The 18,011-nt window shown below is 39.1% G+C and overlaps 1 protein-coding gene and 1 pseudogene across 1 annotated transcript in view; one reads left to right on the top strand and one right to left on the bottom strand.

Moving 5' to 3' along the window:
- Positions 1–18,011, top strand: part of BBX (BBX high mobility group box domain containing) — a 282,384-nt gene that overhangs the window by 144,838 nt on the left and 119,535 nt on the right.
- Positions 8,909–9,402, bottom strand: LOC115524245 (annotated as a pseudogene).

Here is an 18,011-nt window from a genome sequence, read left to right as displayed (position 1 = left end):
TCTCATTAATTTCATTTTAACTGGTCATAACTTGTGTTATTGCCACCCCTAATGGTAAAAAAAAAGTCCTTCACAGCTTGGACCTACAGGAACGTGGTGCTACTTTGAAGGTTTTGCTAGAAACTCTACTGATTTTCAGATATCAGATGTAGCTTATTTAGGCCAGTGAATTTGTTTTCATATAGGATTGAGCAGTGGTAATAATAATTACTGTCCTAATATAATGATGTTTACCTCTGATTATCAAATGAAGTGAAGGATAAAAGCACATTTGTGAAATTGGACTTTCTTTCTAACTCGTGTAGGCTGTCCTTGTAGGTCCTAGACCACTTAAGAGGTAATTGGGCTCTTCCTTATTCTTTGTGGTGGTGGCAGAGGTTCAACTTGAGAATCAAAATCAGTGTTATCAGTCAGAGGTGTATTTTTTTTTTGAAAGCTTAAAATGAAGTGTAATTGACATAAAATAATAGTTTCAGTTGTGCAAACATTTATATACATTATGAAATGCTCACCATGATAGTTTCCATCTGTCACTATAGAAAGTTATTACAGTATCATTAGCTGTATTTCCTGTGTTGCACTATTTTATCCCCATGACTTATAACTGGAAGTTTGTACCTCTTTTTAAAAAATGTTTGTTTATTTTGAGGGAGAGAGAGAGAACAAGCAAGCAGGAACAGAGGAGGGGAAGAGGGAGAGAATCCCAAACAGGCTCCCTGCTGTCAGCACAGAGCCGAAATCAAGAGTTGGGACACTTAACCAACTGAGACACCCAGATGCCCCTGGAAGTTTGTACCTCTTAATCCCCGTCACCTATTTTACTCCCCTCCCCTCAGATACCCACCAGTTTGTTCTCGTATTAATGAGTCTGTTTCTGTTTTGTTTGTTCACTTTGTTTTTTAGATTCCACATATAGGTAAAGTCATATGTATTTGTGTTTCTTTGTCTGACTTTATTACTTAGCATAAAACCCTCTAGGTCTATCCAGGCTGTCAGAGATGGCAAAATTTCCTTTTTAATGGCTGAGTGATCTTCACGCGTGCGTGTGTGTGTACCATAACTTTTTTATCTATTCATCTGTCAGTGGACATTTGTGTTGTTTCCATATCTTTCTTATTATAAATCATGCTGCAAAAAACATGGGGTGCATATGCGTATCTTTTCAAATGAGTGTTTTTGTTTTCTTCAGGCAAATACCCAGAAGTGGAGTTACTGGATTATATGGTAGTTCTATTTTTAACTTTTTGAGGAAACTCCAAACTGTTTGCTACAGTGGCTGTTCCAATTTACATTCCCACCAATAGTGCACAGGGGTTCCCTTTTTTCTACATCTTCACCAGCAATTATTATTTCTTGTCTTTTTTTTTAAGTTTATTTATTTTGAGAGAGAGAGAAAAAGCACAAGCGGGGGGGGGGGGGGGGGGAGAGAGAGAGAGAGAGAGAGAGAGAGAGAGAGAGAGAGAGAGAGAGAGAATGAATGAATCCCAAGTAGGCTCTGTGCTGTTAGCACAGAGCTCGACATGGGGCTCCATCTCACAAACCACATGATCAAGATCTGAGCCGAGATCAAGAGTCAGATGCCTAACCCACTGAGCTAGCAGGTGCCCCTCTTGTCCTTTTGATACTAGCCATTCTGACTGGTATGAGGTGATATCTCACTGTGGTTTTGACTTACATTTCCCTGAGGATTAGTGACATCGAGCATCTTTTCATGTGTCTGTTGGCTGTCTGTGTGTCTTTTTTGGAAAAATGTTCAGGTCCTCTGCCTATTTTTTAATTGCATTGATGTGCTTTTTTTTTTCTATGTTTAGTTGGATGAGTTCTTTATGTATTTTGAATACTAAGCACTTATCAGATATATTTTGGCAGATTTTTTTTTTATTTTGATGTAGTCCCGATTGTTTTTGCTTCTGTTTTCCTTGCATGAGAGTACAGCCATAAAACTCTTTCTGGAGTTTTACGGTTTTGAGTCTTAGATTTAGGTCTTTAATCCATTTTGAGTTTATTTTCATGTAGAGTGTAAGCAAGTAGCCTGGTTTCATTCTTTAACATGTAGCTGTCCAGTTTTCCCAACACCAAACAGGTGTGGTCTTTTAAAAATGAACTGATGTCCAACAGCTCAGATCAGAAATGGTAAGGAAATGCTGTAAAGGATAGCTATTTCCTCATACAGATTTGCTGTCTATTTATCTACTTAATTTTATTCACATATGATTGACTAATTACATTGGTTTCAGGATGTGATATTTGTAAATACTGGGAAATGGTCCCCACACTTAGTATAGTTACCTTCCATCACCACACAGAAGTTTTTTGTGTGTGTGATGAGACTCTTAAGATCTACTCTTAGTAACTTTTTACAGATATACAATACATTAGTATTAACCATAGCCACCAGTCTGTGTATTCCAGGACTTTATTTTTTAACTGGAAGTTTGTGCCTTTTATCCACCTAGAGTAGTTTTTCTAACGACTATTCCATAACATTGAAGTGTAAGCAGAGAAACCTTATGAAAACATCCACTAGATGGCACTTTATAATTATGTTTAGAATCAGCCCTCCAGCATTCTTGGCTAGGGAGTATAATTGAAAAGGAGTAGATCTTTCTCTGAAAGAAAGATGGTTGTTGGTGACTATCTTGGACTCATATAAATCTTAAAATCTTCAAGTGAACAGTTTTTAATCTGGCATTTTGTTGTATCTCTCATTTATTGTACAGAACATATCTATAGCATCCCTGACATATTCCCAAACACAACATACCTTGTAACCTATATCAGCATCACTGAGAAGCCTACTTTCCTAATCATTTAAAATTAATATGGCAAGTATAGAAAGAAAGTGGTCTTCGTTAGTCATCAATTAGAAAATAGCACATGTTTTCTGCTAGGTGTCACACATTGATAGAGATTATATATTTTGTATGGTTCCAAAGTTCCTTTTAAGGTTCTAAGCATCACTGACTTCATCCTGTGGAGCATTTTTAGCATTTGAGTTTATTTTCCAAATAGTTAATTATTAACATGTTAATAATGTTATTCTTCATGGGGCGCCTGGGTGGCTCAGTTGGTTAAGTGACCGACTTCGGCTCAGGTCATGATCTCACAGTCCTTGAGTTTGAGCCCCACGTCAGGCTCTGTGCTGACAGCTCAGAGCCTGGAGCCTGCTTCGGATTCTGTGTCTCCCTCTCTCTCTGCCCCTCTCCTGCTTATGCTCTGTCTCTCCGTCAAAAATAAATAAAAAAAAAAAAACATTTAAAAAATTAAAAAAAAATCTTATTCTTCATAGTGCATATAAGTATGTGAATGATTTGGTTAATCTGTGTTTAGCCAATTAACATTTTAAAAAGCTTTTTGTTGTGGTGCCTGGGTGACTCAATTGGTTAAGCATCTGACTCTTGATCTCAGCTCAGGTCATGATCTCATGGTTTGTGGGATCAAGCCCCATGTCAGTCTCTGCTCTGACAGTGTGGAACATGCTTGAGATTCTTTCTCTCTCTTTCTCTCTTTGCCCTCTCCCCCTGCTCTCTCTAAAAAATAAAATAAAAAGCTTATTGTTTATGAAAGCCTACAGCATACCCCAATGTTTTCTTATTTTTTTGGTTTTTGAATGATTTGTATTTTAAGTTAGAATTACAATATAAAATTTCCAAAAACAAGAAGAACTCATCCATAATCTTGTCATATAGAATTAATGTTGTGAATAATTTAACGTTCATTCTTCCAGGTTTTTTATTTTATGGTTGTGCATATATTAGCACATATTTATACTGTCTTTTCATAAAAAAAGAAATTCTTTTTTTATGTCCCATTTAACCTGTCCCCCATTTTTTTTTTAACCTAAACATCTTTTCAATGCCAATAAAAGTATTTACACAGAATTCTTAGTCACTTAAATTGTGTCTTTTAAACTGTTCTCTCACTATTTATATTTAGGCTTTTCCCCATTCATTCTACCAATAGAAATTTGGAATGCAGAGATATTCCTTTACTTGTAATATTTACTAACGAGAGCACTGGATTAAAGTGGCATAGATGAGGGGCACCTGGGCGGCTCAGTCAGTTAAGCATCCGACTTCAGCTCAGGTAATGATTTCACAGTTCGTGGGTTCAAGCCTGGGGTTGGGCTCTGTGCTGACAGCCCAGAGCCTGGAGCCTGCTTCCGATTCTGTGTCTCCCTCCCTCTCTCTCTGCCCTTCCCCCACGACTGCTCTGTCTCTCAAAAATAAATAAATGTTAAAAAAAATTTTTTTAAGTGGCATAAATGAACTTTATATTCTGTGATTAATCATTGCGATAATAACAGCAAACCTTCAAGGTGCATATGCACTTTTTATATGCAAGGCAGTACTCTAAGCAGTTTCTGTATATATAATCCTCACCATGTGGTGGACACTGCTACTATTCCTTTCTAATAGATGAGATGCCAAGGCACAGAAAAGTTAGGTTACTTTTTTGCCCCAGGGCACACAGTTAATAATCTGTTGATCCAGGTTTATTAATCCAGGGAAAAAAAAAGAGAGTCCACACTGTTAACCTTTATACCAAACCACACAAAGCACTAGATACAGACAAAGTAGAGTTTAGCAGGGTAGTATGGGATTTCTTTCAAAGCTGAATTTATTTTTAAGGTTAAAAAAAAATAATGACTATAGATTTATATGGTTCCTGTAAAATCAGTATTACCAGAATTTCTTACTGAATGCACTCCTGCAAGTTTTTTAAAGTTTATATAGATTATAGTCTTGCTACACAGCAGATGTCTTATTTTGTAAGGATGACTCAAGAGATACATAGTTTTTTAAATTTGTATGGAATTTACAGACCATGGTAATAATTTGATCTTACTTGGAATTTAGGCTCCAGGAGTTTTCTGGGGTTTGATTCAGAGCAGGCTTCTCTGAAAGTGGAAGGTCCATGGCTCCCTCGCTCTGGATGGATTTATTTCATGAACATTTATTAAGTACCTAATATGTGGCAGGCACAGTAATGCCACTGGGCATATGCAGATGAATACAGTGTAGCCTCTTTAAGAAGTACCTAATATGTGGGGCCTGGGTGGCTCAGTTGGTTAAGAGTCAGACTCCTGATCTCAGCTCAGGTCATGATCTCATGGTTCTTGAAATTGAGTCCCCCTTTGGGCTCTGTGCTGACAGCACAGAGGCTGCTTAAGATTCTCTCTCTCCTTTCTGTCTGCAACTTCCCCACTCATGCACTCACTTTCTCTCAAAATAAATTATTAAAAAAAAAAAAAAAAAAAAGAAGTACCTGATGTATGGCCAGCAGCATTGAAAAGATCCCAGGAGCAACAGACTTCTTGATTACTTGCTTTTGGATTGTGTCTTTATGAAATGGAAAAACTAAACCAAACAGGTTAATAAATGAACAAACAAAAACAAGATGTCAGTACAGTCCATGCTTTCTCTTTCCTCTGAACTTGTCATGAGGGAAATCTATAAAAGCTCTTATCTTGATGTCACATGCTTAAAATTCCTCCATGAAGAATAAGCCATTAAAAACTACTCTTTCCTGGGGCACCTGGATGGCTCAGTCAGTTGACGGTCTGACTTCGGGTCAGGTCGTGATGTCATAGTTGGTGAGTTTCAGCCCCACTTCGGGCTCTGTGCTGACAGCTCAGAGCCTGGAGCCTGCTCCGGATTCTGTGTCTCTCTCTCTCTCTGCCCCTCCCCAGCTCACGCTCTGTCTCTCAAAAATAAATAAAAATGTTAAAAAAAAAATTACTCTTTCCCAAAACCATTTTTTAAAGAATGAGTGTTAATTTATTGTGACTTGATTTCATTGTCTCATGGAACAGCCCAGTCTATGACAGCCTGGAGGAGCTGGAATGAGCATTTTATTTTTTTTATTTTTTATTGTTTTGTTATGTTTAGTTTTGAGAGAGAGAGCGCGCGTGCGTGAGCGAGCGGGGGAGGGGCAGAGAGAGAGGGAGACACAGAATCTGAAGCAGGCTCCAGGCTCTGAGCTGTCAGCACAGAGCCCAGCGCGAGGCTAGAACCCACAAACTATGACATCCTGACCTGAGTTGAAGTCGGATGCTCAACCGATTGAGCCACCTAAGTGTGGAATGGGCATTTTAAAGGAGAGAGTCTGGTAGCAATGAAAAGTTCCAGTGAGAAAGTCAAGCCCAAATCCCAGGGGTCAAGGAGGGCTGGAAGGAACAAGTCTGTACCAGAACATAGTTCAGGGTTTCAGGTGCGTTTGGCTGAGCCCACAAGTATGGCTGTGGCCAGAAGGCAGTCAGACATTGACAAGTGAGTCCCAATTTTTGATGATGGAGGACGGAAGAGGCCAAACCTTGCTCACTGGCCACGTGGGCAGTTTGGATTGTAGAAAGGTCTGGAAAAGTTGTTTACAGTGCACAGTTGAAGGGTGGCATAAATGAGCACATCTGACTTCCCTGTTTAACTAGATCTATCTCTGAGTGGACTTATTTACCATCTCAAAGAGTATCTCTTCCCAAATTTTTCAGAAGCCTAGGCTTTCTAAAAAGAAGATGAGGAGTACAAGAGGCAGGAGACACACAAAAAGCAAGGGTGAAGTGGTTTCCAGTTAAAATGAGAATGTTGATTGGCTTGACTGGTGACAGAGCCAAATGATGACAGCTTTAGGACATGTTGCACCTGCCAGCAGGAGGCTGGGTTTTCTTTCAGAAACCACTAAAACGATGATTTGTGTAATATTTACAGGAGACATTTGTGATTCTATTGAATTCCTAGAACTTGCTATTCCAGTTTTTTAAAGGCCCCTTCAGGTGTCGGTGGGTCCTACAGAACATGCTGCACAGGTAAATAAGGGACGCACTCATGGCTCAGCTTCCTCACTAAGTGATTATTCAGCTCTTATATCTAATTTAAAAAAGTACAGATTTACAGTTCCAGATAATCTTTCATTAATTGAACAAGTTGGATCTTTGTTGCTCTTCTGGAAGTTTTAGATTTGCACCTCATGTTTTATAGGTGCCTGTTAGCTCTGCTTTGCTTGGCTGACCAGAAGGCCCTAAACTTGCAAAACTATTTCATACTTAGTTTTGGAGTGTGTATCTATACATGATTCCTCCCTTATTGTAGTACTTTTCTAAAGTAACTAAGTCGTGGAAGCATGATGGTATTACAAATAAATAAGGTTTTAGAAACCTATTTTTTTAAGTATTTTGAGAGAGAGAGTGTGTGCAGGCATGAGTGGGGAAGGGGCAGAGAGCATGGGGGAGAGAGAATCCCAAGCAGGCTCTGTGCTGTCAGTGTCAGCACAGAGCCCAACACGGGGCTCGGTGTCACCAACCGTGAGATCACGACCTGAGCCAAAATCAAGAGTTGGATGCTTGACCAGCTGAGCCACCCAGGTGCCCCTAGAAACCAGTTTTAATAAGGCAAACTGATTTAGATAGTTCATAGGTAATCAACGCAAACAAGACATCGAATATTAACAGGAATAGAAGTTTTATGACATTAGGATTATAAATGACCAGAGGTCACATAGAAAGTATTCAGTTGGGGGCACCTGGGTGGCTCAGTCGGTTGAGTGTCTGACTCTTGATTTCAGCTCAGGTCATGATCCCAGGGTTGTGGGATCGAGCTCCACATTGGACTCTGCACTGAATATGAAACCTGCTTAAGATTCTCTGTCTCTCCTTCTGTCCCTCTCTCATGCTCTCTCTCAAATAAAAAAAAGAAAAAAAATATTCAGGCTAGTCAAGAATACCTTATGAATACAGTGTAGGCAAGCCTTTCACATTCCTGGGAATGGGAGGCTTGCGTTGGGGTGATGGTGTTGGTTAATGTAGTCATTGAGGGATAAACCCTGTGAAGCTGGTTTTTCTGGGAGTTTAAATTACCTTTAAAATGTGATTTTTAAAAATTGATTCATTCATTTATTCATTCATTCATTCATTCATTTTGAGAGAGGGAGAGAGAGAGAGAGATGGTGGGGAGGGGCAGAGAGAGAGGAAGACAGAGAATCCCAAGCAGGCTGTGCGCAGTCACACACACACATGATCTGTGACCTGAGCTGAAATCAAGAGTTGGATGCTTCACCAGCTGAGCCACCCAGGTGCCCCTATGTGATTTTTTAAATATATTGGGCTCATTTAGAGGACTGATTCTTAACTAGGGAGTCATACCACCTCCCAGGGAGTATATGAAATTTGTGAGACATCATTTATCTCAGATTGGGGGATGCTACCCCCTGGGGTTGAGGGTTGGGGTGACAGGAAGGGGTAGGAACTTGAGATGTATGTTGACTCAGCAGTGAGTGAAACAGTCTTGCCTAGTAAAGAATGGTCTCACCTGGAGTCTCAAAAACTTCCTCACTAAGAAATGCTGATTTAGAGTATAGGATATTCCTGCAAGTTAAACAGAACAAGATTAGTAACTGGAAGTCTCTGCTCTTTGGGCTCTGAGGATGCATGCCCCATGCATAAAGAATAAGAGAGGTGGTACTGCAGTCCTGTAGAAATTCTGGAGATCTCTGCACTCACTGTTTTGTTAAGGTAAATCGTCTTATGGGTAGTTTTACTCAGTTGCTTAAGTGAGGGTAAATTTTATTTCCTTAGTCACAGTGTAAAACTAGCAACAGGGGGGCTATATATATAAATTTCCAGAGTCTAACACCTGCTGGCCATAAACGGCCGTCTAGATCATAGAAGAAGCTACACCTAAAGCATGTTCTCAGCAGCTACTGGTAACGTAATAAAAAGACAAAATAAAATGATAGACATTCATCATTCTTTGCAACAGTACAGTGTCATGAAATCCAAAAGATAATTAGTAGTTAGGGAGGAAAAATGAGGTTTTAGATAGATGATAGGTACACACACACACACACACATTTGGTTTATTTTTATTTTGTTTTATTTTTTTTATGGTGAAAAAAAATATATGTTTAGATTTAGCCAGCTGGACTCAGTTTAGATTATCCCAATTTTGTTGGCAACATCCAAAGCATCATAGTTGGGAGCCAGTTGAACGTATGCTTTCTTTTCTCCATTGGGCCTGATGAGAGTGTTGACCTTGGCCATGTCAATATCTTAGAGCTTCTTTACAGCCTGTTTGATCTGGTGCTTGTTGGCTTTGACATCCACAATGAACACAAGTGTGTTGTTGTCTTGTATTTTCTTCATGGCTGACTTGGTAGTCAGGGGGAACTTGATGATGGCATATTGGTCAAGCTTGTTTCTCCTGGGGATGCTCTTTTGAGGATATTTGGACTGCCTTCGGAGACACAGTGTTTGGGGCTGTCGGAATGTGGGTGACGTGCAGATTTTTTTTTTTTTTTTTTGTTATGATTGTGGACGCCTTTCAGCACTGCTTTCTTGGCCTTCAAAGCCTTTGCTTTGGCTTCGGCTTTGGGAGGGGCAGGGGCTTCCTTCTTTGCCTTTGGTGCCATCTTCGTGAAAGGGCTATGAGTTTTTCTTTTATTTTTTATTTATTTATTTATTTTTTTAGTTTTTTCTTGAGAGACAGACAGAGACATAGTACAAGTATGAGAGGGCAAGAGGGAGAGGGAGACACAGAATCCAAAAGCAGGCTCCAGGCCCCGAGCTGTCAGCACAGAGCCTGACGCAGGGCTCCAAGTCACACACTGCGAGACCATGACCTGAGCCGAAGTCGGACGCTCAACTGAATGGGCCACCCAGGCGCCCTGAGGGTTTTTTTTTTAAGGCAGATGTTGAATAAATTCATGAAGATGTTAGGAACATGGGTGGATTGGAATAGAGTTGAAGGAAGGAAATGATTTCAGGTGTTAGCAGTCTTTCTTAAGGAAGGAACACTTACTGGTTTTCTTTCAGTGTTTTGCATTCTTGATAGATTACAGATCATTCCCTGTGATTTCTCAGATATTTGTCTCCAAGGTTAGTTATTTCTAGAACAGTTCATTCATGTATTTATCACTTATTGAATGCATTCTTAGTAGTAAACATGCGAATCAAGTGTGAAAGACAAACCTGCAAACATAAAAATTTCAGTCCAAGGTGAAAATGTCATAGTAGCTATATGAATAAAATATTACGGGGGCCAAGGAGTGCACTCTAGCAAATCAACTTTTAGCCTTTGATCACAATATGGAAATCACGTAAGTTACCTGCAAATGAGACAGAGCAATGTTTCTACTGTCTCACTAGACCCAGAACATTGACTAATGAGTCAGGATAACTGGTATAAACAGAGAATGGAATTTGTAGATTCACTTTTAATTTGGATATGATATGTGGAGAGTCTGCTTTGTTTCTGTGTATGTAGTCAAGTATATGCTTCACTTCTTAATACTCAAACTATAAAACCTTCTACAGTAATTGAATTACAGACCAAAAAGGCCCATTTGCTATAGTTGCAGTTATTATGTAGTGAAGCAGTTAATTTTGAGCAAGTGTGAAAAAATGTCACATGGTCACAGACAGGATGAGAAAGAGAAAATGGCTTTCCACTGCAGTGTATTGATTGGGTACCTCAGAAGCCTGCCACTTTGTTCTCTATTAAATTACACTTAACATATTTGATTTTAAAATAACTCATACTGGCTTTCTTTTTTGTTTATAAAATTAACATGTCAAAAACACTGAAAAACACAATGTCAAAATAAAAATCCCCCTCAATGCATATACAGCTTCATATCCATTGTGAACATTTTGCTCCTTATTCTTCCAATATTTTTTCTAGGCATGGATACAGTTTCACAGTTTTGTTTTCTTCTAAATTAGAATTGTGGAGTATAAATCTTACTCTGGGTGTATTTAAGGAAAATGTTTTTTCACTCATTGATTTTATGATCTTAATTCCCAATGTCCTTTCTTGTTAGTGTTTCCTTCCTATTAAAAAAATTTTTTTTAATGTTTATTTTTGAGAGGGAGAGAGTGAGAATGAGTCAGGAGGGCAGAGACAGAGACAAAATTCAAAGCAGGCTCTGTGCTGTCAGTGCAAAGCCCGACATGGGGTTTGAACCCCCATGAACAGTGAGATCATGACCTGAGCTGAAGTCAGACGGTCAACCCGTCAAGCCTCCCAGGCACCCAGTTTCCTTCATATTGTAGTGTTTCATATGTATTTCACAAAAATGGCACGATTCAGGGTTTGGTATCCTGTGGAGTTGTACATTTTATGAATGTATACTTCTTTATGTGTTCCCTATATGTCTGTAAAATCACTGCCATTTGATAAGGTTTCCTCTTTCAGGGAAAAGAAAATAGCTCTTTTGTTAGAGTGGAAAATCTTCAGAGTATTTATAAGGATTTATTTATGCCAACATTTGCCTGATGCTGACAGCGTGACACTTTGGGTTATCATTCTTTCCTTCTGCTTCCTAGGACATCACTGCAGATGCTGTGAGTGTCCACGTGTTCACATGCCCAGGTGGTTCATGCTCCTTTTTGAAACTAAGCTAGCAGTCGACCAGCCAAGAATATACTAAGTGCTGGCTCTATGGATCAGCTTCAGAAGTTAGATTTGGCTTTTGGGGACATGTTCAAACAAAACTGTATTTTCCGAGAGCATGAAATACTGTACTGTCCAAGTGCAGATCCAGTTTTCTAATACCTATCAGTCTGTCAGCTCTGAACTTAAAGAGAGTCTGGGTATGTGCATGTGTGTGCACACACATACATGTGTTAACTTTAAAAGCATAGTTCTTTTCCATGGAGGATTTTCTTTTCCTTATTGCCCAGGAAAATTCTAATACCGTAAAGGGGGCTTTTCACCTAGGATTAGAAATCTTCCTTAGGGTTCAGTTAGACACTACTGTTAGTCTTTACCTATTGAGCTTTAAGGACTGTTCGTTATTGAAGACCAGAGCTTCCCCCATAATTTTGTCATGTCCGTGTTTCTTGTTTTCTTTTTGTATTAAAAGACCCACAAGCAATAGCTGTGGAAATTAAGGAAAATATTTTTTGAATAAACGATACAATGCTGTGCTGTTCATCTTCCCTATTTGTTTAAAATGGAACATAGTAGACACTAGGGATATTTTTAATGTCTTAAAAATAGGCTTGTTTCATTATCAGAGCTACGTATTATTATTAGATTTTTGTTGTAATAGGAAATGGTGAAAGGTCAAGAGTAGATCTCTATTTTAAAATATGAAACTTCAACTCTGTTTAGGTTTAAGGTCCTCAAAAATGTCTCTTACAGTTGCAGTATACTTTCAGTGAGATAATAGAACAGTTCCTGTTTCAGGAGCTGCTGAATGACTCTCCAGGACTGTGTGACATCACACAGTCGGAATTGAGAGGCTCTGCCAGGGGGTCAGATGGGTGCTGTGGCTGAGAAGTTCTTACCTCGTCATAGCCGGCAGCAACGGTGGCAGAGCCTAAGCAGCTACTTCTAGGCTGACAAATAAAGCTAATAATTCATGATTGAATTTTAGGGAACATTTTTTCCCCATAGTTGGGAGTGGGGTGCCTAACTGAACTATTAATGTCTGCTGTGAACAGTGATAAAAATGCTTTTCTGAGATCAAAGACAGATACTGTATTTGGAATTTGTTCAAGAAGAATAACTTTGCAAGTACAAATATACTTTTAACTGCAGAATTTTGTTATCTGTCTTCAAAGGAGAACTGCTTGTTGATAGTTAGGCCACTTCCTGCCTTTCATCTTTTTTTCTGTCTGTGGACAAAGGAAAAAAAAAAAAGCAGCTCTGTAGTAATGACAATCCTTTTTTATGAGTTGTTTTAAAACAGAGACAACTGAATTAGCTATTTTAGAAAGTACAGTTGGCTCTTGTAGAAATGCAGTCCTAATTCTGTGGTAGGGTCACTACAAATGGCTTTCAGATAACTTCCTGTCAGATCAGTAGAAGAGGTCAGCAGTATAATCTATAGAGAAACTGGAGAGTGGAAAATAAGAATTTATAAGCTTTCGGAGCCAGGACCTTCGGTAGACTGACAGGAGGCTGCCAGAATGGAGAAGCAAGTTTTAAGAAATAAGAAACCCTTCTAACGGGAGACAATATCTGACAGAAAATAGACACTGATTTGTCAGCTTGACAGGTTCTTGTTCTTAGAATCAGCATGAAGCTACCTTGAACCACGTAACTAGAGGGTATTTAATCTGGTATTTGCTGAAAGGGACGTCGAGGGCCGCAGTTTGCGGCAACATTAGGCTAGTTGCAGCGTCACACTTGAACAGCCTAAGCAAGATGATTTTTCTGAATAAAATGGAAGGAAGGGAGGAAAGGGGGGAAAACCCATCCAGGGTTGAAACTCATCTGAGTTTGCTGAAAATTACATGTAAAAGACACACCATTCCCTCTCTTCCTCAGCCTTCATTTTTCTTCATCAACTCCTGCCAATGCTGCATCTGTAAGAGGATAATACAGGCTACCATGCCTGAGTAATGGACCCTGATTTCCACCCTTCTGATTGCCCACTGTCTGCTCCAAGTAATGCCTTGCAGGAATTCTCGGTGTCCTTGAGCACTCTAATGTTGTGTTTGGGCAAAAGTTCCAATAACCAGAGAATCCTTCATTCAACTTTTCAGATTTTTATCTTTACTGATTTTCAGTTGAAACTCTCAATGCATGATTTTGCTCTCCTACATTTTGTGGCCATAAGGCCTCTTGTTGGTATGTATTTTTTTTCCCTTGAGATATTTTATTCTTTAAAATAGTAAGGAACCTGGAGAATTGTAAATTGCCCTCAAAATAGATCATTTTTTGCCTTCTCCATTCTTAAGTGACTTCTCTCATTAGGATAATAGAATAAAATTGCCTTTTAGAAGCTTTTCCTATATTGATCTAGTTCATTTCAGAGGCTGAAAGTGGAGGAGAAGAAAGAAACCAAGAGGTCATTCTGTATCTTATTGTAAATAAATGTGGCAATTTTGAATTTTAAAAAGAGCAGTTTACCCATTTGTCTTAATAATACAACTTCAAAGCAATCAGATGTTTGTAATTTAGTACAAAAAAAAAAGTAATGAAACAACACCAATAATTATTTGCTCAAAAGGGACCCAAACTTTATACCAACTCAGAGAGTAAGAACATTTTAGTTTTAAACTTAAGCTCTTGTGGACTTAGTTTTATAGATCTTTAAATTGATGGGGTTGCACTCTGATTTCTAAGTCCCTTTCAGCTCTGATATTGTGCGGTTTCATTAGTGAACACAAATTTGTATTTCATAGAATTCCAATATCTAGAAATAGCCATGAGAACCCTTCGGGTTTGCTTCTCTTTGTTTTAGAAATAGTAGAGTCCAATTTTAATATACGAATAACTGATGATGCTCCCCCCCCCCCTTTTTAATGCATTCTGAAGAATTTCATCTTTTTGGTGTTTGGTACTAGGCCAGTGACTTCTGACTGCAGGATGTTTAGGGAGCATTCCAAACAGGTACTAGAGTTACAGAATCCCCAAAGCTAGCTAGTGGTAGTTGCTCAGATCCTGTTATGTTTATGAAAGAAGTAGTTAAAGCCACTGCATACTCCTCTCCACCCCCAATACACTTTGCTTTATCCCACCCAGTTCAGGGGATTTGAAATAATAGAGGAGAAATTAGAATTTAGGGTTCCATGTAGCTGTTTGGTTAAATGAATTATGAAATTTTGGAAACTTAGTATAACATGTACTCCAGTATATTATTTGGAGAATACTAAATAAAGCAAAGCTCGGTTGTAAAATACTTAACCAATCAGCCAAAGAGTGGAGAAAAAAAATCACCCAACAAAATATGTACCTGGTTTCTGTTTGTTAATATTTACTTGTTACGTAGAAGTCATTAAATGAACTCAAGGATATGTAATACTATGACCCTTATAAACTACCAGTGCAATGATTTAATTGTAGTTCAGGCTCATAATGCTAATTAAAATGAAGTTAAACCCTGCTGAGTCACTTTAGCAGTCCATAGTGCATGGCACTTGAAAAAGAAAATCACAAGTCAAAGCTGACAAAAGGTAATCGTAATGTGTTTTACCTCTGAGCCCCCTGATCTTCAGAAGACTTAACAGGAGACTTTTTCATTGAATCCCATTTTTAAAAAAAGTACTGCAGCAATTGCCAGGTTTACTATTAGCCCGCCTGCTTCTGTAGCCACCCACATGTAGCCAAGAAGCATTGAACATTAGTGTACTATGGCAGCCGGCCCACTCGAGTCTGAGCCCTGGTGTCCAGTGTACTAGTTCCTTAGGTGTGTTACCGCAGGCAGTCTCCCCACCAAGCCTCAGTCACCTTATCTGTAAATGTGCATTATTATGGTTCCTACTCCGCAGAGTTGTTTTGAGGATTAAGTGAATTAATGATTATAGTTAGAATAGGACCTTAAGTCAAGAAATCAAAACATAAAAGGCATATTTAGCCTCACTATTCTCTGTGCTTTGTTCTACGTGAAGATTCTATTTTCAGTTTTAAACTACAAGTCTTACAATCAAAATGCACTTCACTAAATTGAAATTAAATTTCTGAAAAAGAAGTGTTTATTATTGTTTCTTTAAATGGCGTTTTTAACTTTGTAAATCCAAAATATGAAGTATAACGTATTATTATGATGACTTCTAATACTATAAATATGTAATTTTTAGGTAGAAAAGTTTTTTTGAACTGTTCTGGAAGATAGGTGTTGAAAGCATAGTAACAGTAGTTGGCTGGACTTGGTGCAGTGAATAATTGAGCACTTTGATTTGTCACGGACAGACCCCTTTGTCTGCTCTTCAGGTGTGGGGCTCTTGGAAGTCCCCATTTATCTTTCCATCATGAAGGAGCTCCGCAGTGGTCCAGCTAGTTCCCCTCTTGGCACATGAATGGTTTGGATTGATGTAAAGTGGCCAGGATTTAAAGGCCCACATTTGGCCACATTTATTACCTGTCTGAGCTGAAGATTGTAGTGTTCAGATTTTTCAGTGTCCTAGGCAGAGTTTTGCTCCAGGTGTGGCTCCTGTGATTCCTAATAAATGCAAAAGTAGGGCAAGGTGGTTTGATCCTGTCAACCTGTTATCAGCCTATTAGTGATGTGAACCTTTTACTCTCCGAAAATTTAACTCCTTCATTATAAAAAACACACTGAATTATTTATAAAGTAATTACTAGGGGGCTTCATGGCCTTGATTTGAAGCTATTAGAAATTGACTTTTTCTTTTAAGGAAAAAATACTTATCCCGTACACTTTCTAAAAAGATATTGGTAGAGTTTTATTGAAACATTAGAAAATTTAATTTTTTCTGGGGCGCCTGGGTGGCGCAGTGGGTTAAGCGTCCGACTTCAGCCAGGTCACGATCTCGCGGTCCGTGAGTTCGAGCCCCGTGTCAGGCTCTGGGCTGATGGCTCAGAGCCTGGAGCCTGTTTCCGATTCTGTGTCTCCCTCTCTCTCTGCCCCTCCCCCGTTCATGCTCTGTCTCTCTCTGTCCCAAAAATAAATAAACGTTGAAAAAAAAAATTTAAAAAAAGAAAATTTAATTTTTTCTTATTGTGGGATTCTAAGAAAGCACATAAAAAGTGTTTAAAATATTGGGGCTCCTGGGTGGCTCAGTCTGTTAAGCGTCTGACTTCCACTCAGGTCATGATCTCACCGTCCATGAGTTCGGGCCCTGTGTCGGACTCTGTGTGGACAGCTCAGAGCCTGGAGCCTGTTTCAGATTCTGTGTCTCCCTCTCTCTCTGCCCCTACCCCACTCACTCTCTGTCTCTCTCTGTCTCTGAAAAATGAATAAACCTTAAAAAAAAAAGTTTTTAAAATATTAATAGTTAAAAAACAACATAGTGAAGATACACAAAATTTGAATTGTATTCAATTTCTAAAGTATAGAATTTATACTATATATCATATAGGTATATATATGTTAATGAATGGTGGAAGGGGATTGGCATAAACTGAGAAAAACAACGTAGGGGGAAATGCATAAAACAGCCGTTGAAACTTTTTTAAGCCCACAGATACTAGCGAGAAATTGTCATCAGTGTAAAGGCTGTGTGAGGGCTGTGAAAGCTGATTTACTGTGTCTTCCTGGTAGGAGGTGAGAAGGGGGAAAGGAGGCCCATGTACAGGAGGGAGGTGGTGGGCTCTGTGCTACAGGCTGGCCACAGCTGAAGATATCAAGGTAAAATCAGCAGAGTGGTATAATGGGCCTTCAGGGTCATCTAGAACAACTTTCCAATGCTGAAGGCCTTCCACAGTTTTCCTACTCTGTCAATTGCTAATTTTGTCCTTAAATAGACCTGATATTAGAAGGTTCTCTTTTTGCAAGGTGAAAGCCAGGGCTCGATGCTGGGTACCTTCAGTCCCAATCAGTTACTGTCATTGGTCTTCTAGTTCCCTGCTTCTCTCCATGTAGAACGAGTATGAGAAGCATGAGAAGCACGGTTTTACACCACACCTCTCTCAGATCATCTTTGACCAGTTCCTTATGAATACCAACACCATTCCAGTTCTGTTCTCCCGTAAGCATCATTTTCCCATAAAGTCCCACCAATTCTTCTTAAGTCAAACCTGAGATTTCAGGAATGGCCGGCCACCTGACTCCCTCCCAGCTGTGTCATCCTGTGGTACATTGCAGACCCTACCCTGGCCTTAAATCATGACAAGGATCTGACTAATTTTTTTCAGGAGCTTTTCAAATGGCTATTTTTGTGATGCCCAGAGTAAGAGAAGCCAGGTCAGAGTTGACCAAAGGTGCAGTGACAGGAAGCTCCCCAAACCTGGAGTTCACCCCTGGCTGTGTCCTTGTTGATGGGAATGAGTTCAGCCATTAGTTTAAAGTTAACAGTGGGACAAATTGGGGTCATCAAAGTGAGTTAAGAGAATTGCCTCAATTCTTAAATGGCTTTTGTAATTGCCAAGAATCTGAGTGTTAAGAATGTCTTATTATTATTATATACTGTCTATTCCCTGATGGTTTGGACTGCATTTGTTGCACTCTATTACATGCTGTCTAACTCCCAAATTGTTTCATTATTATATAGACTCTACCTTGCCAATAAGTCCTTTATTGGCCCAACTCATCTTTCATAATCAGTGTCATTTCTCTTAATACTAGTCCATTAATAGGTCTTTAAAAGATTGACTTAGGATCAGGAA

The sequence above is a fragment of the Lynx canadensis genome, chromosome C2 (genome assembly GCF_007474595.2).
Source record: "Lynx canadensis isolate LIC74 chromosome C2, mLynCan4.pri.v2, whole genome shotgun sequence".
In the NCBI taxonomy this organism is placed as follows: domain Eukaryota; kingdom Metazoa; phylum Chordata; class Mammalia; order Carnivora; family Felidae; genus Lynx; species Lynx canadensis.
Note: the sequence above shows the minus strand (reverse complement) of the source record. Positions and strands in the feature narration are given on the sequence as shown.